We start from the raw sequence: 22,538 nt of genomic DNA, 5'->3' as shown, positions 1-22,538 counted from the left end.
TTATTGCTTCTTCAATCGCTTTTAGTCTCCTAGCAAGTCTCTTCATCTAGAAGACACGTACTAGACTTTGTCCGGAGCTAGCTAGCAATCATGACCGCGGTAGTACACAGTTGTGCGCTACTTCGATGTGATTAGGATGGCGACAGCACACAACTCCAACGTACGGTTTCTACGGGTCATGCTACTTCGGTAGTGCTTACTATGACTTGCAGTTGAGGGAGTTTAGCATACACTCTCTTTTTGGAACCTAACTCAGCACCCACCAACGGGGATAGCAGTAAAGCCATTCGGAACTTTATGTTTTACACAAGTACAGTACAGTGGATCAGATTCCCGATGCATACATCTTATTGGAGCTTCTCCACATGAGCTTCAGCTATTGACACGACTACATGAGGTCATACAGATGTTCAAATGTCCTACTTATGCGGATGCGCAAGCTTCATCGGCTCACCATTACTTGTTAGCATTCACGAATGTTTATCACAGGACCACTACTCCTACTACCGATTCCTTGTGATCTCCCAGCCCTATCACGCCCTCATATCACAATAGTCTCGTAAGTCATAACCTCTTGGGGTCATTCTTTTACATCCCCAATTTTTTTTTAAGGGATTGAGTCTGCTTATGCTTACGTTTACGAACAGAAAGTCCCCAACCAACGAACACAATAGGGACCAAGAGGCCGTTCGTTGCTTGAAATTGTTTGTAAGTCTTCATTGTACAAGTATGCATAGAGCTAAATTTTGGAATAGGGTATGGGTAGCCTAACTCGAATGACTACGCCTTTCAGACGTTAAGAAATAGTCCCCTTTCATATAAAGTCAATATCAGTAACAAATGATATTTTACCGACTATCACCTTACATTATTGTATATACTGTAAAGTATGTTGTTATCAATGGAGAAGGTACAAATAGCTTTACACACTGCCGTGTTTGTTTACATCACGCTTTAAATCAATGAACAAGTTGCTGTGGGGAAATAAAAACAATTAGAATAGCACCAACGTATCCCTGCGTGTCGTAAGAGGCGACTAAAAGGGACGGGAACGAGGGGGCTGGGAACCCTCTCTCCTGTATTATAATCCTGTGAGACATCAAAGAGGTGGAGCTGGGGGGACAGTGACTGCTCCCCACACTCTAGTTTTGGGGTGTTTGAATGTGCGTGGATGTAGTACGATAGAGAGTAAAAGATGTGAGATTGGAAGTATGTTTAGGAACAGAAGGATGGATATATTGGCTTTTTGTGAGACAAAGATAAAAGGGAAAGGTGAAGTGATGTTTGGTGAAATGTCTGGTAAAGTGTCTCGGATTGAAAGGGGAAGAGCAAGAGAGGGTGTGGCTTTATTGCTGAGTGAATGGATGACAGAAAAAGTAGTGGAATGGAAGGAGATATCATCTAGGTTAATGTGGGTAAGGGTTAGGTTGGGTAGGGAATGTTGGGCTTTTGTCAGTGCGTATGGACCAGGTTGTGAGAAAAGTGAAGAAGAGCGGAATGAGTTCTGGAATGAATTAACTAGGTGTGTAGACGGACTGGGTAGAAGGAATTATGTAGTTGTCATGGACGACTTAAATGCTAGAGTGGGCACGGGAGAGGTAGAAGGTGTCATTGGGAAGTATGGTGTACCAGGTGAAAATGAGAGTGGTGAGACTGGTAGATGTGTGTTGAGCAAGAGATGGTGATAAATTCTAGCTTTTTCAAAAAGAAAGATAAAAACAAGTATACATGGGTAAGAGTGGCAAATGGAAGAGTAGTAGAAAGGGCATAAATGGATTGTGTTGATAACTAAAAGAATGTTTGGAAGATTGAAAGACGTGCACATGTTTAGGGGTATGGCTAACAGTATGTCTGATCATTTTTTGGTGGAAGGAAAATTAGTTGTAGAAAAAGAGTGGGGGAATAGAGTAGGTGGATGTAAAAGGGAGCTAGTGAGGGTTGAAGAGCTAATAAAACCAGGGGTAAAAAGTAAATATCAAGAAAGGTTGAAAATGGCATATGGCGAAGTGAAAGTAAGAGAAACAGGTAATTTAAAGGAGTGGAAGTTAGTAAAAGAAAAATTTTGTTGGGATTGCAAGTGATGTGTGTGGCAAGAAGTTTGTTGGAGGCAGCATGAGGAAGGGCAGTGAATGGTGGAATGAAGGAGTGAAGGTAAAAGTGGAAGAGAAAAAGAGGGCTTTTAAAGAATGGCTGCAGAGTAATAGTGTAGAGAAGTATGAAAGATATACAGATAAAAATGTGGAAGTAAAGCGCAAGGTAAGTGAGGCAAAGAGGGCAGCTGACCTGAGGTGGGGTCATTCATATGCAGAGAATAAGAAGAAGTTTTGGAAAGAAGTGAAGAGAGTAAGGAAGGCTGGTTCAAGAATTGAAGAGACAGTGAAAGATGGAAATGGAAGGTTGTTAAAAGGAGAGGAGGCAAGGAAAAGGTGGGCGGAATGTAACCAATGATCCAAATCAACTGCTACTTTTTCCAGTGAGGAGCTTGCAGTGCTACCTCCAGAACTGCAGGAGCTCGCCCGTGGTAGCACTCTTCGTCAGCATGGGGAAGGTCAAAAGAAGGATCACTAAGAACATGATCTCTACATGGATTCACAAGGTCATATTATTATTTATCATTACTTGCTAAGCTACAGTCCTAGTTGGAAAAGCAGGATGCTATAAGCCCAGGGGCTCCAACAGGGAAAATAGCCCAGTGAGGAAAGGAAACAAGGAAAAGTAGGAAAAATAAAATATTTTAAGAAGTGACATTAAAATAAATATTTTTTATATAAACTATAAAAGCATAACAAAACAAGAGGAAGAGAAATAAGACAGAAGAGTGTGCCCGAGTGTACCCTTAGGCAATAGAACTCTACCCCAAGACAGTGGAAGACATTGGTACAGAGACTATGGCACTACCCAAGACTAGAGAACAATGGTTTGATTTTGGAGTGTCCTTCTCCTAGAAGAGCTGCTTACCATAGCTAAAGAGTCTCTTCTACCCTCGCCAAGAGGAAAGTAGCCACTGACAATTACAGTGCAGAAGTTAACCCCTTGAATCCTAAACCTTCTCAAATGAAGAGACCTAGAGCTCACGACGTTAGGGGGCATAAGTACGTCCCTAGTGTTCAAAATGAAGAACTCTGTGACGCAGGTCCTACAAGCGGGGGTTGGACGTGTCATACGACCTTCACTGCTCACTACCTGCAAGATGTGATCCACAGGAACATGGAGACTTTCTTCATTGGACCTGTGGTGGCTGCATAATAAATGGTTTAAACACCTCAGGCGCCTTGATGGACAAGCAGCAGATGGTGGAGGACAGAGGTTACTGCAATGAATGATAAGAATGTCTGGCCCTTTCATTTTCCCCTCTCTTGGGGAACAGCACCACCCTTGTGCAACCTGGTATATACTGTACCTGTTGCGTTCTAATACCCCATGGCGAGGTGGGATTGGGTAACTTCTGTGGTTGGTTCAACAACTGCTACGTTTCTGAGAATTCTTACCTAGACTAGTCATACTGCTAGTATCACACAAATTGCTCAGGCCGTATGTAGGTTTTAAGTGAGGTGTCAAGGTTTCCCCTTATATGTGCATAGCGCGAAGGGGGAAAACACCGGGGTCAAAGCCAGCCAGTTGGTTAGGACTTCCACCCACCTTAGGGGTGAGTCTTCCCTAGTAAGGAGCGAGAGAGTTTGTATTTAGGGTCTCAACTGGCAAATTTAAAGTACTTTGTATTTTTCCTAACGATACAAACCTTGAGCTCTTTATACAAATTGGCCCGCCATCACCTATCTCCCGGTAGGTCATGCCTGCAAGCAAAAGTGACTACAAATTACTTTGAATTTGTCATTTAAACTGCTTTAATAAAATTACATGTTTGGTTGGCTCTTAGATGGGGTGAATACTGGATACCTCAGATGCTGTAAGCCTTGGCAACATCATTTACTCTTCAGGGAAAGGAACATTAATTGTCATAGGACAGTTGTCACATTTCCTTTCAGCACCACTCTGCTCTGGCCTAGCCCAGCAAGATTTCATACACACAGTGGCCATGATCAACTACGAGACACCATATTGCATTCGTGCTGTCCTTCTCTAAGGGAAGAAGTTTAGGCAATCCTGCTCCTTCTAGAATCAAGCACGCTTACATAAAGCGGGGAGGAAGGGCACCACCCTTTCCCCCCACTGACCCAGATCAACAAGGAATCAAGGCATGACCACTCCTCATCTATCACTTTCCTTTCTCCTACGTATACAGCTTTCTACCTGTATCTTCCATGGGTAATCAAGTCAATAGTACTGTACATTGTATTTTTTCTTATTACCGTATCTTACAATAATTGTTAGGGCGAGACCCGCCATACAAGACTTGAATACAATTGTTAAACTCGATAGTAAGATCAAGTAACTTTATGATAATAAGTGCTGTGTTATATTATTTTACAGCCTTTTATCATTAATAATTAATTTTTGACAAACATGGGTTCATTTCAACATAACCTCATTATATCTTGAGGAGTTTGATATCTGTATGAATGGTATTATAATTGGAGAAGGAAATAAATGCTGCAAATTATTTATACTTGCAAAATATATTTTGCACAGTAATGAGCAACTTGGTTAATGTAATTAAGTATAATTTTTCATCATACTAGATAGTCATACACTAGACAAAGTGTATGCTTGGTTTTAAAAATATAACACGTGTTCATAGTCTATGTTAATGTCTCAAAGATATTAGCCAAAACAAACACCTTATAGCCTATATATACATACACAGGTCAAAATAGACTTATCACACCTTCGACTATACAGTATGCAGTTGTAAAGATATAAGTGAGAGACCAGCTAAAGAAGCTCATGTCAAAAGATGTCTTGGAATTTTCTTTTCCCCTTGTGCACCCCTACATACATATCTGAAAGGACAGATAAACAATTTTTAGAGGTTAGTGGCCAATATATCTTTGAAAATTGTAATGTTAAAGGAAAAAGAAAAGTACAATAACTATAAATTTTGAACATAGCATTAAACCCAGCAATAAGTATAACACTGGTGAAGAATTCGCAATATCATAACATATATTTACTCAGACTAGTAAATTGTTTTATTTTATGTTAAATACATCCAACTGTAACACATTAATTTGACAAAAAAATTTTATGGTGTAATCACTTTCCAGAGTGGTAATTCTTTAAATAAAATAACTGTCCTCTAATGATGTATAGAACTTTAGCCATAACACCTGGATCAAATGCTGGGGAGGCTATTAACACAGGGGAAACCTGGGAAAAATTGTAGTTACACTTAAAAGTTATAAGTTGGAATGGTGATAGAGTACAAGGCTAGTATGTGCAGCTAGTTTGTTTGGTTTCCTCTTCGTAAGTACTTGTGGGAAAAGAATTGAAAAACTGAAAAAATCCGGAATCTTGGACAAAAAAAAAAATGTAAAAAATGTTTTTAATAAACCCAGTTTTTTAACTATGCAAATATACCCTCTCTTGGAAAAGAGGAGCCAACTGCTTGTTCTCCCTGGACTTACCTCGCCCCTTACTTTGGGTAGGGGAAGGCGGCTGTACCCTACCTGACCCTTCTCCTGCTGAAGTCGCAGGGGAAGAAACGCTAGTCTTCCTAGGGGACTTCTTCGATGCCTTCTTCTTTTTGGTACGGAATTTTATCCACTGGACCTCGGGCCAATCGGCACATTCGGAACACTTATCCGACGGCGAACAAGCTTTACCCCTACACGAGGTACACAACGTATGCGGGTCAATATCGGGCTTAGACAGAAAAGCCCCGCATGATCTACCGGCCCTAGGCCCAGGATAACGGCGAACGTGTTCCATAACGCAACACAAAGGGCCGTAGACACAAGCAAGCCACAAAGGAAAAGCACTAAAACACTAGGAAAGCACAAGGGAGCGAAATCAAAAGCACGTAGTGACACACACTAAGAGATCCCGATCACGTGGGAAGCACGTGGAACCAAACACAAAGGGAATCGCACGGAGTATGAGGAGCTTCGTGAAGCACGTGTGTTCACGAACCGACCAGAAAACTTACTGGCGTTGGCTTCTCAAAGACGGGCTACCTTCTCGGGCAATGCCTCCAGGTCATGTTATTTCCCGTTATTCAGGACAGTATAGAACATGGAAGTAGGGGGAAACTACGTAAAAATCTGGTCGTCGGAGAGGAGTTACCAGTAATCTCCTAGAAAGTGTTTCGAGGTAAGTATTGTTAGGAAAAATACAAATTACTTAAAATTTGTGATTTTTAATAAACCCAGTTTTTTAACTATGCAAATATAAATCTTCGTCCTGTAATAAAGGATAAGGCTTCAGTGCAAGCTGAAACAATTGTTGCAGGGAACCCCTTAACTACTTATCAGTTGGCAAAAGTAGCCCCATTCTGACTTTGGCACAATGACTGTGGATGTACCTTTACTGCCTCTCAAAACCAGTTGTTAATCTTTATCCATTTCTTTGCAATTTGAATGTGTTGCCTTTGTGTACAGAGATGACGCAAGAAATGTAGACATGTCTACTCTAGAGAGAAGGCCAGCGTGGGTTGCTGTCGATTCTCCATGAGCTCAGTACTTAAAGTAGGAACCACAATTGTTAGTAGTCATCCGCCTGCAATGAATCTAGGTCATGGCTTTTGTAGTGGACAGAATTCACCAAAGGAACTCAATTTGCTGTCTCCCTTTTGTGTTCTTCTTAGGTTGAGCTCTTGGAGAGAATTCCCAGCAATTGAGGATGTCTTGGCTCTACTTCAGCGCAAAGTTTAGGATGAGCAAAACTATAAACGCCCTAGTGAGGGATATAACTCCTCCGAAGCAATACAGACCGATAATGATAACATGCTTCTATGAGGAAGCAAGGCCCAATGTTGTGACCGTGACTCTTGTGACATCTTGTTGTTCAAAAATCAGTGTCAGAGGAAGGTGTGCCTGCTATTTTTTTTCCTGGAAGACTACAATTCCTGTCAAGGAAACACTTTAAGAGAGCATTGTTGCTCTGACCTCAAGTTCACAATTTATGCTACAAACTAGGCCAACTTGATGAGTACTAATTCAATAATTATCGTTAAGAAATGTCTGAATTTGTTTCACTTCATCATTGATGAGAATATATTCAGTACTGAATCACTATAATGTTCCTAGTTCACAGTAGTTTATAACATCTCGGAATGTTCACGTCACTCCAACAATTCTATGGGTTAACAGGATACCCAAAGTATGTCTGATATACATACGTTCCCGCAGTCCACTGGCTGGGCTATTTCACAGCAGTTCAGGTCAAATCCCTCACACTTGGGAATTTCTGTCAACATAAATTGTCAAATGTCTGCAGTATGTTTTTTTTTTACTTTTTCTTGAAAAAGAAACCTATTCTTCTACAGCACAGTACCTCTACTGTCTCCAACTCTAGTTTCCACTTCAAACCCTACAGGGAGTAAGGTGTGCTGCAAAAAAGGGAATATCATTAGACAAAGTTGAAGGCCCAAAATATAAAAATACATTAAAAAAAAAAATATGCAAGCATAAGAAAATAATTTGTATTTTTCTTTAACTTTATTTGTTTAGTATTTTCCACAACGGTGTGACGGAGGAGGATCTGGATTGAGAGCATGGTCTATGACCCTGCGAATCCAAGCAGAAATGGTGTTCTTAGTGAGCCTTCTCTTGTTCCTTCCTGTGCCGACGAAAAGTGCAGGCACTCGGGGGTGGGCTGTTGCTGTTCTCTTAAGGTAGAGTCAAACTCCTATGTGGGCAGAGTAAGAAATGATCTGGGTTGTTTGTTACAGAGCGGAGACTCGTTACCCGGAAGGAGTCGAATTTAGAATCCGCCACCCCTGGATTCTGAGTCTTGGCAACAAACTCAGGGACGAAGCTGAACGTTATCTCTCCCCATCCTCTTGAATGAACGACGTTGTATGAGAGACCCGGTACTGTAGTTAGCCGAATCATTTGGCCGAAGCTAGGGCAAGTAGGAACACCGTCTTCCAAGTCAGGTGTCGATCTGTTGCCTGACGTAATAGCTCGTAGGGAAGTGTCTTTAAAGAATGGAGAACTCGAATCACGTTCCATGGAGGAGGTCTCATTTCCGACTGAGGACAGGTATGTTCGTAATTTCGTATGAGTAAGGAAAGTTCTAGTGATGAGGATATGTCTATTCCATTCAGTTTGAGGGCAAGGCTCAAGGCTGAGCGACAGCTTTTTACCTCCGAAACTAAAAGGCGCATTTCTTCATGCAAATACACGACAAACTCCGCTATTGTAAAAATAGTTCCATCGAGTGGAGAGATACTTCTTCCACGACATCAGCCACAGAAGACATTCCACTTTGCCTGGTAGACTGCTGCTGATTATTTCCACAGGTATCTAGACATCCTGTTGGAAACTTGTTGCAAGAATCATCTCTGAGTGAGAAGCTGGATAGTCCCCAGGCGTGAAGTCGTAGCCAAGCTACAGCTTAGTAGTAGATGTTGACGTGTGGTTGGCTGAGTAGATCGTGTCGTGGAGGGAGTTCTCTCGGAAGCTCCATCAGGGGCTGCAAAAGGTTTGAGAACCATTCCGCATAATGCCATAGCGGAGCTATGAGGGTCACTGAGAGGTTGACTGATGTTCTGGCCTTGTTGCGTACCCTCATAAGACAGAACAGGGCAAAGGCGTAAACGTTGATTTTGTCCCACCATTGTTGGAATGCATCTTGCCAGAGACCATTGGGGTCTGGGACTGGGAAGCAGTACAGCAGGAGCCTTTAGTTCAGGTCCATTACAAAGAGATCCACTGTCGGAGAACCCCACACAGTCAGGACTTTGTTAACTATTAGATGATCCAAAGCCCACTCGGTACTCTTTCTCTGAGATGCTCTGCTCAGATTGTCGGCGAGCACATTCCTTTTACCTGGAATGAAGCGTGCTGATAGTGGCATCGAGTAGATCTCGGCCCATCTCAGTATCGCCAGTGCTAGATGGGATAGTTGCTGCGAAAAAGTACTTCCTTGCTTGTTGATGTAAGCCACTACTGTGGTGTTGTCGCTCATCACCACCACTGAGTGGCCTGCCAGAAACTGATGGAACTGTTGAAGGGCCAGAAAGATGGCCTTCATCTCTATAGGATTTACGTAGAGGTATTTTTCTGATTGACCAAAGGCCTGAGGTCGTGTGGTGCAGCACATGGGCCCCAACCCTTCTTTTGAAGCGTCTGTAAACAGCATCAAGTCCGGGGAGGAGGCCGAGAAGATCTACTCCCCTCCGCAGATTCTTGTCTGTCTCCCACTACTCGAGGTCTGTCCGCTCCACTGGTCCCATGGGGATCAGTGTCCTAAGGGAATCGAAGGCTTGATTCCAACTGGACTTGAGCCACCACTGGAGGGATCGAATCCTGAGGCGGCCATTGGGAACTACTGAAGACAGGCCAAGGATGATAGGTGTCCGAGGAGGTATAGCCACTTCTGGGCTGAAAGTTTTTCTCGTCTAAGAAAGGTCGCAAGCGACCTTTCTCAGCCTCATTATCCTATCATCTGATGGGAAGGCTTTGTGGAGATGGTGTCTATTATCATGCCTAGGTATACCAGTCTCTGCGTAGGAAGCAGTGAAGACTTCTCGAGGTTTACCATGATCCGCAGATCTTGGCAAAGCCTCAGAAGTTTGTCTCGGTGTTGAAGAAGGGTTGCCACCGAGTCTGCTAAGATCAGCCAGTCGTCCAGGTAACGTAGGAGACGGATGCCGATCATGTCTGCCCAAGATGACACAAGGGCAAACACAGGTGAAGACTTGGGGTGCTATGGAAAGACGTAAGCACAGTACCCTGAACTGGTATTTCCTGTTGTCTAGGCTGAATTTTAGGTACTTCCTTGAAGACTGATGGATTGGGATCTGGAAGTTGGTGTCCTTTAGGTCCAATGTGCACATGAAATCCTGTGGTCTTACCGCTTATCTTACCGTGTCTACCGTCTCCATGCTGAACGGAGTTTGTTTGACAAACTTGTTCAGAGCTGAGAGGTTAATGACTTGTCTCCAGCCTCCAGATGCCTTTTTCGCAAGAAAGAGTCAACGTAAGAAGCATGGGGAGTCGTTGAGGACCTCTTGGAGAGCGCCCTTCTGCCACATGGTCTGGACTTCTACCCGAACAGCTAGTACCTATGATGATCCCATTGCAAAGGAGTCTATAGACACTGGATCCTTGATAAGGAGAGGGAGGGATGACATGAACGGGACGCGATACACTGAACGAATCACGGAGACTGTCCAGGGATCGCCCCCAATTGCTTCCATCTGTTCCAGAAAATTTTTAGGGATCCCCCCACTGATGGACAAGCAGGAGGAGTGCCTATCCTAGCGTTTTCCGCCGCGATCACTCCCTTTAGGATATTTTCCTCCCCTGGAGGACTTTGAGCCTTTCCTGTCTTTGGTAGGAAAGGGTGTTTTAGACACCACTTTCTTCGCTTTTGTCTTACTCGTTGAGGTTTTGGGTTGGTTAGGCTGCGGAGGAGCTGGTGGTCTGTGGAGGAGAGACCTGGTGGGACTTCCTCCACCTATCTTCAGTCTCCTCAACGTTCTCTAGGCTTGAACAACGAAGAACCCTTGAGAGAGGAGTTCCTGAGCCTCGCGGTCTCGGTGTTAGGGACCTGCTGATGGAATCTCTTGGATACCATGTTCCTACGCTTGAGGATGGTATTAGCCCACAAGTTCGAAACTTGGTGGGCTAGGAACTCGATGGTACAGGTACCCGAGAGGTGGAAGGTTTCCATAGCCTTCCTGGTACTTTCCTTAAAGAAATACTTGGTCCGTACCAGGATTCCCAAGGACACCAACCATAGATCTAGCCACAAAGTAGCCTGCATGGCATACTTCCGACTTTCTCTTGATTGAGGATCTCTGTTGCAGAGACACGACCTTATGGCTGAAGAGTCTCTCTGGTGAGATCCCCTTGGTCAGCTCTTCCAGAAAGTGGTGGAGTGGAAGAGCTGGTCGAGGCTCATCCAAAACCTCTTAATACCTTCTTTGCTGGATGCGAAGAGGTGGAAGGAGCCCGAACGAAGGGAGGAGGAGAATTCGGAGAGGATGTATGGCGATCTTAGCCCGGGCACTCTTCAGCCCCTATGATCAGGGCAAAGCTGCACTGGACCTTGTGGGCTTTAGAGTGCCAAAGACAAGGTCTAGAACTGTGTCTTTGCCCTCCTGGGTGGTATCTCTGGGTTGGAAAACCTGTTGAGAACCCTCATCAGAGTCAGTACCTGCCAGGATGCATGTTCTGACATTTTCTGTTCCTCATGAAGGGGGACTGGCAGCAAAGTCTCCTTCGTCCACCGCCGAGATCTTGTCTCAGGATGGGTTGCAGTCGTCTCTAGGGAAGCTGATGATTACTGTGGGTCTGGCAGTCCTCGAAGAGGACTTCGGCAACATCTTGGAGTCCTTTGACTACTTGCGAGGCAGAGAGTATGTTTCCAACATGGAAGTCCTGGATGGTCTGGCCTTCCAGGCTTCTTCCAGAGGTGGAGTGCTCTCACCACGGGGGAATCTTCTTCCGAGGAGGAGACTGGAACATGTTCCTCATGAGATTCCCTTGGCTGATGTGGCGGGGAGCCAGGAGATCACGTGTTAGGAGAACCAGGGAAGTTTGGCCTTGTTATTGATGGTATCACAGGAGTCAGTTTCACCCTAAAGGATGAGATGGTGTCAGGGACTCCTCATTTCTTTTTCAGGGGGAGAGGCAGCCGAGGTTCTTTGCCGAGCATCCGCTAGGGCCAAAGTGTGTTGAGGACTTACTGAGGTTTCCGCAGAGGGAGCTGAGAGGGCAGGCTTGAAAGCTTGCACAACTGCCCTGATGATGGCGCCGAACCAGGGCTGTTTGCTGACGCTGGTGCTGTTGGAAAGATCCCTCCTTATCCTTGTGGACACCTACCTGTTCCTCCATCTGATGGTGAGACTTCTAGGAAGTCGGAGGAGGATGATGGATGTCGACCTCTGTCTGTGCTTGCCGAGGTTGTGGTGCATTCCTTTGCATTGGCGAGCGCCTACGCTTCACCGAACGTTGTTTAACCGGTAAAGGTTGATGAGGAGATCTCGGGGGAGTAGGCACACATTTGCGCGTTGGCGAGTACTGTCGAGCTGGTGAATGTTGACGAGCTGGCGAGTGTTGGCGCATCAGAGATCGTTGACACATAGGCGCGATTATTGAGATTGATGTCCGATGATCTGTTGACGCACGCTAATGCTTGTGTTGGTGAGAGCCAACAGCAGAAACCTCTGGAGATTTCCTCAAGGTTTGGGAATGGGCAGCAATCGCACAGCCAGGCGAGCGATGATCCAAAGTGACGCGTTGCATAGGGAAACGGTGCTTGGTAGGAGCCTGGCGCGTTGACAAGAGAAGCTTTGGCGAACGATGGTCAGAAGGCGCACGTCAAACAAGATCATCTGAACGAACAGGAGAAAATGGCGCAGTGGCAAATGGCGAGACGGAAAATGACGAGCGGTAGGGAGTTGGGAACCAGGAGACAGACAAGCAGGAGGTCAGTGAGTCAATAGATGGCATGCAGCAGAATGATGAGCTGGAGAGAGGATGAACCCATCAGAAGGACAAATATCCTCCGAGGGGGATCACGCGTGATCCTTGGTAGAAGAGTCCTAAACCGAGGTTCGTGGACTAGGGCCAGCGTCGTCAGGAAAAGGTCCGGAGGCAGGCGAAGGTCGGGAAACAGATGACGTTGGACGAGGAGTCTCCTCCTCCTCCGAGGGCTGCGATGACGCAGCTGACGAGCCAAAGTGGCGTCTCTTCACCGATTGTGAAGGAGCACCTCTCAGGCGAAGAGAGGGCGAGCCCGTCGGTGACGCCCTCTAGGGGCCGGAGGATCAGCGAGCTGACCGTTGGCAGCAGTCCTCCGAAGAGGAGTCTCTATAAGTGAGCTCCCTCGAGAGCGAGAAACACTCCCAGAAGAGACTGGCCTCGGACTTTGCTTCCCCCTCGAAGGATGTTCGGCAGGGGGGAAGCGCAGTCTTCGACACCGGCAGAAGAGGCAGGAACATCGTCAGGCAGGGCAGCAGATGACACCTTCGATACCAAGACATCGACAAGGGCCAGAGGATCTAATTCCGATGTCGATGAATGCTGTGCGCTAGCACCATGGCGAAGAAGCTGCAACAGGGCCTCCTTGGAGGGCGTAACCCCAAGGATAGCCAAACCTGTAAAATAGGAGAAAGTCATGGCACCCTCCCCCCTTTGCTAGGGGAAGCGGTACCATCTCTTGAGGACCGAGGTTGTCCAGGGATTGACGTGGCCTGCACTACTATTCGACGGTCCCCCGGAGGAGGCCAAACGAGCAGGACCTTCGAAGGAAGGTCGGGAAGCAGAAGAAGAAGCCTTGGGTTTCTTCTGCTTTAAAGAAACCTTCAGAGGAGAAGAGTCCTGCTTAGACTTCTTTCGCTGTAGCCCAAACCTTTCCCACAATGAGGCAGACCACTCCCGACATTCAATACACTTATTATCCACATCACACCGTTGACCTCTGCAGGTAGGGCAAAGGGTGTGAGGATTAGCGTCCTCCGCAGACATGAAGGTACCGCAGGAGTGGCCCTCATGACCATGGCAGGTATGCATAACCGACAGAAGTCAACGCACACACACACTGTAAAGAAAAAGCAAAAAAGCATTAATAGCCGTCCTAAAAGTTGGGAAGATGAAGAGTGGCAACGACCGTTTGCCATCCGAGCCAAAAGCAAAGTGAGTTCAATGACAGGTGTGAGTGGGGGGGGGGGTTGTTTACGCAAGCTAACCCCCCCCCCCTAACTAGCAGGATGGGTTGTTAACCCTCTATAAATTTTAATGGCTCGTCCTTTAAGCTTTGCCGAAAGTAATACAGTACCTCTAATAAATAGTGTAGGTTTGTATTCCAGTTACAGAACAGTCGTACTGCATCTAGAGATGGACCAGACACTAACAACTTGAGCATCTGTATGTTTAAGGGGACCATCCGCTATGCCCACTATTTTTTTTCTAATGATTGAAAATACACCATTTCTATATATGTTGTAGACATATAATACCTTCATCATATAAAAATTTCAAGTCATTTAATCAAAAACTTTTTGGTTTCTCAGCAAAAATAATGATTTTTATAAAAATTTTAAGTACATTTTTTCTCCACTAATATGACACCAATTGTATTGAAGATCATACCATCTAAACTTCTTTATAAATTGAATAATTCTGTGAGACAGATTTTTTTAATTTTCTTTATTCTTTTTTAATGATTTTTTCTTAATTTTCTTTGTCTAGACATAAAATAATCATGAAAAATGAAAAAAAGGAAATCTGTTACACAAAGTTGTGGGATTTTCATTCTTCTTTTCAATGATATCTTTCTGAAATTGAACAATAAATAAGAGAAAAATGTATCTAAGTGTGAATAAGTATGTTTTTGAGTTATGAGCTCCCAAAGATTTGCTATAAATTTTCACTTTTTTTTCTTGAAAAAAATCAAGATGACATTATTATTATAACCTTACTCTATACTTATATTGCTTATTCCTACATGAAGGCTCCCGAAACGAGGTATTTAAACCCTATGTTTACTAAAACACTTGGTGTAAGGGTGTCATGAGTTGCCAGCAGCCTCTCATTGCTGCCAGAGTTTTAGTTAGAATGTTCTAGCTTTGTACTCTTTTTCATGTTTCCTTCTCTTTTTGGTTCTTTTTTGTTGCTCTTTGCTTATTTTCTGTTCTTTCTTTGACCTTAGGTAACATTGGCCTTGCTATAAAGTTCACAAGGACATTGTGAAAACACAATGTACATACGAACTGCAAGTAAACAAACACAAGCAACGTAACTTCTATACGTCTTTGGAAACTGGCTGTTCTTCTTGTAGATCGGAGTTACGTTCGCCTACCCTCTACCAATGCCTTCAATCTCTGCCAGACGTACAAGATTTTGAAATATAAGTAAAAAAAATCACTATATAAATGCAAAAATAAGCACGCAAAGACGATCTTGTCAAACTCAGTCATGCAAACGACGCAGTAAAGAGCATCCTCATTTAAAGACCACTTTATCTTCATTATTTATAAGAATTAATTGGCTGAAACTTCTGGAGAGCATGTACGATATGTTTATGCATACATAGAATAAAACGATTTTCGATTTTTTAAAGTTGTTCTGAGAAACACCATAGCAGACGGTCCCCTAAGGTGTTGAGAGGCTCCTGGAGTACAGTAATCTCCTTTGTTCCTGTAACAGGATCAGGAAGACTGATATTTTCAGAGAAGATGAATCTGCTGGTTTTGGGTTTGAGACTTCCTTCTGCCAAGGAGTGAGTCCTAATTAAGGATAAAAGGTATGTATCTGCATAGGAGCAAATGGCAAATTTTAGTAATTTGTATTTTTCTAGCTACATAAGCCTGATTATTTAGAGTTTTCTCACACAACCTGTCGTAAGGTAACTTCTGTACTTGTAAAGATTCCATGGCTGTTATAGTTCGCACTAAAGTTATACAGTACTCCAGTTTAAAGGATTCACTTTTGTATTGCTAGAAAAGATAAAAGTTTGTGTGGTTAGAAAAAAATGCATCTTCCTTCCAAATTTGTCATTTTCATGCTTTGACTTGTGCTTTTTAACATTATGCTGTATCTGGCTATTTTTGATACACTACTATATACAGTATTATGTGCAGATTTTAAATGGTATTTTTCCCACATTTTGATTTGTGCTTTTGAACATTACTCTGTATTTGGTGATTTGACTACTAACAGTGTATTCCCAGTAAAGTATACGAAATACAATACAACTAATTTACGTTGTTATAAGCTATGTCATATTAGGTGACGAGCTGGTAGGGTTGTGAGGTGACCTTGTGGAGACAGGGATTACTTATGAGTGATGTATCTTCTCACCTTCACTAATTAAGCTGTATATACAGTGAAATATGCAACTGTATCGGTGGGTGTTGTTAATCAGGATAAATAGACTTTGATAACAGTATTTAAACATACTGTAGGTTGGCATGGCAAAGACACGCATTTTGATTAATTTTACCTTGTAATGAAAGCGTTAATAAACGGATTTTGAGCGAAGTGAAAAATCTATTTTTGGGTGAAAGAGCCATGTCGTGCTGATGGAAGTTCCTTCATAAGTAGCTTCCTAGGTTATATGTGACTACAGTGATATATCCCAGAGAATTTACCGAAGGTATCCAGAATTCTAACTCCTGGAGCGAGTATCCCTTAAAAATTCACAAAGGGATATCGCGTAAGGACGTATCTTGACACATCTCACAGCTATTTACACCCCAAATAGCGATTTTAACTTTGAGAGGGAAATGTGGCAAGAAAATAGGAGAGTCGTTAAAAGGGTAATCACTCGATTCTCCTAATGTACTGTAATAGTTCGCCCAATCGCCACCGCGAGGCACCACCCAAGCCATTCTTTTTAGCTTCGTAGGTGTTGCAGACACAGTACCAAAGGGAGGGATTCATATCCTTTTACTAAAGGAGGGTGGGTCCATCAGGACGACATGGCTCTTTCACCCAAAAATAGATTTTTAACTTCGCTCAAAAAGGGATTTTGACGTAGGAAAAATCTATTTCTGGGCGAGGGACCTGTGCCGCCCAGTGAATAAGCTCCATTTAGCACTTATTCTTAGGTAATTTACTGCTAAATATACCAGAGAAAAAATGTAAAGGAGTGCTAGGTTAACTAGCTCGCTCACCTATTGGTGTCGGTATAAAATTGGGCGTATATTCCAGAGGTCCCGCACTATTTAGATTAATCCACGACAGAGAACCCCAATAGAGGAGAGCCGTTCAACCTCACTCGGTACTACTAACAATGCATCCGCTCAGAACCCAACTCCTTAGCACCCAAAGTTTGGGGACTCCAAGGGAGAGGAGCTGGGAGGGTTCACTGGGCGGCACAGGTCCCTCGCCCAGAAATAGATTTTTCCTACGTCAAAATCCCTTTTCTGGGCTCGAACCTGTGCCGCCCAGTGAATCTATACAAGAGAAAAATGTCACCAAACTTGCAAAATAAAGGAAAAAACATAAGCGTAAGGGAAATACAGGATGCTTTAATCAGAGATGAGTACCAAAAAACAATTATAAGGGTATCTTAAATATGAACATAAATCCAATAAGGTAGGTATAATAATGCCGTGAGTGATAATATATACAGATACTCAGGAGCATAAAATTTACAAATATAATAACAGTATTCAGGTGCGAGACCAACGAATACAATAGGGTATAAATGAGGCAGGTAAGAGGGAGAGATAAAGAGTCAAGGCATTAACCTGTGAGTTACTTGGGAGTAACTACGCTCCCTGCGGCCACTGTAGAAAATTTTAGGGCTTCCAAATGTTTAAGGTAGTGTTTCTTGAACACTGACGGTGATTTCCACCCTGTATACCTGGAAAGGTCTGTAAAATTCATGTGGTGAAAGAAGTTCACCGAGGTAGCAACCGCCCTGATATCATGTGCAAGAGGAAAAGAGTCAGGGTTAGCTTGTTTAATAAAATACAAAATTTGTTGCCTGATCCCTTTAATAGTAATGGTACCGCCTTGTTCTCTAACGAATAGAGGCCCCGAGGAGTTAGAGGAGGTCCGGGATAAATAAGACCTAAGAGTAGTGACAGGGCACAGAGACGGATCTTGCGTGAGGGGAACAATTTTCCAGGAGGTCCATCTGTTTTGAGGGTCTTCATTCTTAGCCAAAAAGAATTTGTTAGGAGAAAGAAGGACCTCTCCTGAAGGCAGAAAGTCAATATGACCCGGGTCTCTCGACAAGGCTGCCAATTCAGAAATTCTTGCCCCGGAAGCCAAGCTCACCAGGAAAAGTGTTTTCCTGAGAAGGGGCATGTAATCACAAGAACTGTTAATGGTATCAGAAGCCAATTTGAGTACGTCATTAAGGAACCAGGTCACCGGGGTAGGACGAGTAACCGGTTTCAGTCTGGCACAAGCTTTCGGAATTGAAGCTAACAAAGAGTCGGTTAAGTCTATGTTAAAACCCACTAGGAAGATCTTTTTCAGAGCCGATTTAATAGTGGTGATAGTATTGGCTGCCAGACCTGATTCTAATAAAGATCTAAAGAAAGAGACTGTAAGGTTCAAGTTCATACAGTTCACGTCTGAGTCTATTAAAAATTTTGCCAACTTTTTAACTGCAGAGTCATACTGGCGGATGGTGGAATCCCGTTTATCCGATTCTAGGAACAAGGTGTTTTGAGGATCAATATTGGCACCATGCATAGCCGCAAACTTCATAAAGTCCATAAAGTTAGGGCGCTCTGAATGTTTGAGAAAGCGTACACAACGCGTGTTTGTACTATCTGAGACAGAACCGGATTGGGTATCGGGTGAGGGTATAGTCTCAACTCCCGCAGGAGAGGATACCAGTTGGTCTTGGGCCAGTTGGGTGCGACCAAGGCTACTTGTCTCTTGAAGGATCTCAGTTTGTCTAGGACTTTCAGCAAAAGATTCACCGGGGGAAAGAGATAAATCTTTTCCCAGTTGTCCCAATTCTGTGACATGGCGTCTGTGGCGTAAGCCTGAGGGTCTAGATTGGGAGCCACATATACTCTCAATTTGTGGTTGGATTCCGTGGCGAAGAGGTCCACTTGGAGACCGGGAACCTGAGAGAGAATCCACCGAAATGACTTTAGATCGAGTGACCATTCCGATTCTAGAGGGGAGGTCCGGGACAGGGCGTCTGCCACTACATTCCGGACTCCCGCCAGGTGGACAGCTGAAAGATGCCAACGGTTCGAGGCTGCTAGGGAGAATATGGCTACTAGAACATGGTTCAGAGGCCCTGACTTTGACCCGCCTCTGTTGAGGCAGCGGACCACCACTTCGCTGTCGAGGACCAGACGAAGGTGTTGTTTCTTGGGAAGAGCGAGACGTTTCAGGGTTAGAAGAACTGCCATGGCCTCTGGCACATTGATGTGAAAATGGCGGAACAAGGGAGTCCAAAGACCTTGAACTTTCTTGAGCTGAGAATAGCCGCCCCAACCTGATAAGGATGCGTCTGTGTGAATGATTAATTCCGGAGGCGGAAATCGAAGGGGAACTGACTTTGACAGACTGTTTGCTCTTGTCCAAGGAAGAAGTCTTTCCCGTAGAATGGGAGGAAGGCGGACTTTCCTGTCCCGGAGCTTCCGGTTCGCCCTCGAACGCCAGACACGATTGATATCTTTCAATTTTGCCTTCAGAAGAAGATCCGTCACTGAGGCAAACTGAAGGGACCCCAGAATCCTCTCTTGGAGTCGTCTGGAACTTACTTTGTCTTTGAGAAAGCGTTTGGTGTTCCTTGCAATCTCTAACCTCTTGGGTCTGGGAAGACACAGAGTATGGGATATAAGATCCCATTGCAGGCCGAGCCATTGGAACTTCGATTTTGGAAGAAGACGGGACTTCTTGAAGTTGATCTGGAAGCCTAGAGATTGAAGATAATGGATGACTTTGTGAGTGGCTTTTAGGCAATTTTGGGAGGTGTCTGACCAAATGAGCCAGTCGTCCAGATAGGCTACTACTTGAATCCCTTGATTCCTGAGTTCCTGAACAGCGACTTCTGCTAACTTTGTGAAGATCCTTGGGGCGATGTTGAGCCCGAAAGGCATCACCTTGAAGGAGTAACTTTTGTCCCCTAAGCGAAAGCCTAGGTACGGACGGAAGTGTCTCGCTATCGGGACGTGATAGTAGGCGTCTGTAAGATCGATAGAGGTGGTGACGGCCCCACGGGGAAGTAAGGTCCGCACCTGCGAGACGGTAAGCATTCGAAACTTGTCGCATTGAATGGACAAGTTGAGAAGGGATAGATCTAGAATCACTCTTCTCTTGTCTGAATCCTTCTTCGGGACACTGAACAGCCGACCTTGAAACTTCAGATGTTTCGTTTCTTGTACGGCGTTCTTTTGTAAAAGATCCTGGACAAATTCGACCAGGTCCGGAGTGGAATGTTGACGAAATTTGTTCGGAGGAGGAGGTCCTTGAATCCAACTCCACCCCAGTCCCTTGGAGATGATACTGAACGCCCAGGGACTGAACCTCCATTTGTTGCGGAAGGCATAGAGCCTCCCCCCTACCTGCTGCACCTCAGTATTGGTTTGAGGAGTTGCCTCCACGTCCGCCTCGGAAGTTCTTTCCTCTGCGAAAGGCTCTTCCCCTGCCTTTGTTCTGGTTAGAGCCATGGTGGTAGCCTCTACCTCTACCATAACTCTGGGAAGAGCTATGAGCCTCGTAAGACTGGTTAAAGGCAGGGGAAGTGGCGGAGGCACCAGAAAGCTGGCTCTTAGGTAGCAGAACGGTGACATAGTCATCCGAAGGAGCCTGAGAGGTGGAAGGCTGTGCAGGGACAACAGAAGATGGAGGAAGAGGCAGCCGGAAGTTGGATGAAGCACTCTGCTGTTGCCTGAACTGGGTGGAGGTATATGGTTTAAGCTTCTTCCTACCCCGGGCTTGATAATTTGCGGGGTCATACTTGCGTTTAGGGGTCAAACCCCAACGGGCTTTAAGGCTCTGATTAACCCTAGTGGCCTCCGCCAAGACTTCCTCTACGAGATCCTCGGGGAAGAGATTTGAACCCCAACAGGAGGACCGGATGAGTTTATTAGGTTCATGCCTAATCGTCGCCTCAGCTAGGACATGCTTGCGACATCTGCGTTTAGCAGTAGCGAAGTCATACAAGTCATAATATAAAGACTGTAACGTAGCCTTGTTGAGAGACTTAAAAATACTCTCCGTATCGTAAGTCAAGGCTATCGACTCCGTGGATGTGGCCAGGTTTAGAGTACGGCCCACACGTAGGCGGGAATCATATTCCTGTTTAATGAGGGATTCCGGGAGACGGGGAAGCTTCTCACTAAACAAGACTGAGGCACAGTCTGCTGCAAGCTTGCCGGAGGTAAAGGTGGTATGGACGTTGTCCCAACACTCAATACCTGAGGGAAGAAGGAGGGAGATTGGATCCACCTCTCGGATGGGAGGCAAGGGCTTCTCCTCCAGAGCATATTGAAAGGCAAGCTCTGCCACCTTATTGACGCATGGAGTCAAGGTGTTCTTGTCCATTAAGAACATCGTAAAGGAGCTTTTATGAGGCGTCAGCATGGTGTTAGTGCAGCCGATGTCATTCAAAAATCTGGCCCAAACAGATTGGGCTTGCTCCTTCGGGAAGATGACCGTCTCTTTGGGGACCTTGTCTAATCGAACTAAAGCTTCCTCGGTAAGCCTGGCATAACCATGAAATGGAAATGCCAGACCAGGAGGAAAGAATTCAAAGTCCTCTAGAGGACGAGTGCCAAGGCCCTCCAGAGTCAACATTCCGTCTGAGAACGGGGAATGAAGAGCCATCCTCCAGGGGTTGTTCTTGGCAAACGGCGGGAGCTTAGAGGCATCCGGGATGAGAGAGCTTTGGACTCTCTCCGGAGCTCCTTGCTCTAAAGCCCCAATTCTCTGACCGAAGTTAGAGAACATCGTGTCCATCCTCGACTGCATCTCCGAAACCAACCTTGCCTGCATCTCCGACACGATGCGAAGCATGGCTGATTCGGAAAGGCCCGGGCTAGCAGCAGGAGGGGCGGAAGGAACTCCCGGGTCGTGAGACTTAGAGGAGGAACCAGAGGTCTTTGAAGACGGGTTCGTACAATGTTTAGAGCCATGAGAAGTCTTGTGAGGCTTGCGAGCTTTGGGTAAGGTCCTTGAAGTAGACTTATCCTTAGGGGGAACCGGGTATGATCGTTGAGACGAATCACGGTCCCCAGAAAATCCAAGAAAAGAAGAGCGATCAGAAGAAGAAGAAAGAGCGGGGCTGAGGATAGGAATCTCAGCGCCGGACACACCTGCCTCACTTACCACCCTACCTGTATCCGGCTCGTCTAGTAACATTGGTTCGACGTCCAGGTTCATGGAGGCAACATTGTCCTCCAGACCTCCGGGGGCGTCCGATGGATCTTGCTCTGGGTCGATGAGACCCGTTATAGTGGCATCAATGTGGGCAATGATGGGAGCTGCCACATGCCTAGCCACAGCAGCTGAAGACTTGGCGTTGGGGTAAACCATGGTGCAGTAGTCCTCAGATAGGACGTACGGCCGCTTAGACTTCACATTCCGGGCAAACCCACCAACCCACACCTTCAGTGTGGCCCGAGCCGCAGACTTTTGCTCCGGGGATGCCTGAAATAATAGTGGGAATTATAAAAGGGAGACTCCCAATGGTCCTTCAAGACCATAGATATCTTACTAATAGTAAATTAAATAAGAAGGCAATATAGCCAACGGGACTCACCGAGTCAGATCCAAGGGTAGTGATGAGGTCGAAGCAAATCACACAGTTATCCGGGTGACATACCACAACGTCTTCCAGTTGAACCCCACAAGGGGCGTGAGATCGGCAGACGGAGTGGCCACAAGGCTGGTGCAGAACAGCTACACAGGCCGGCGTCAGACAATGCACCATCTATAAAAAGAATAGTATATGAGAAACTGTAATTCTCTTAAGCAGGGGCGGGTCCGGAGGACCCGGGCCTAACATAGGTCTAACACAAGATTAGAGCTTAACTGTAC

General features: G+C 45.1%; 1 protein-coding gene across 2 annotated transcripts in view; it reads right to left on the bottom strand.

Moving 5' to 3' along the window:
• Positions 1 to 4,558: 4,558 nt before the first annotated feature.
• Positions 4,559 to 22,538, bottom strand: part of LOC137616531 (coiled-coil-helix-coiled-coil-helix domain-containing protein 7) — an 83,816-nt gene continuing 65,836 nt past the window's right edge. For both annotated transcript variants that reach the window (XM_068346371.1, XM_068346372.1), the window contains exon 5: positions 4,559 to 4,901. The gene's annotated coding sequence lies outside the window, so the exon portion shown is untranslated. The remainder of the gene's footprint in view (positions 4,902 to 22,538) is intronic.

This window comes from Palaemon carinicauda, chromosome 22 (assembly GCF_036898095.1).
Source record: "Palaemon carinicauda isolate YSFRI2023 chromosome 22, ASM3689809v2, whole genome shotgun sequence".
NCBI classification, from domain to species: Eukaryota; Metazoa; Arthropoda; class Malacostraca; order Decapoda; family Palaemonidae; genus Palaemon; species Palaemon carinicauda.
The sequence above is the reverse complement of the archived record's forward strand: the minus strand, read 5'-3'. Positions and strand labels throughout refer to the sequence as shown.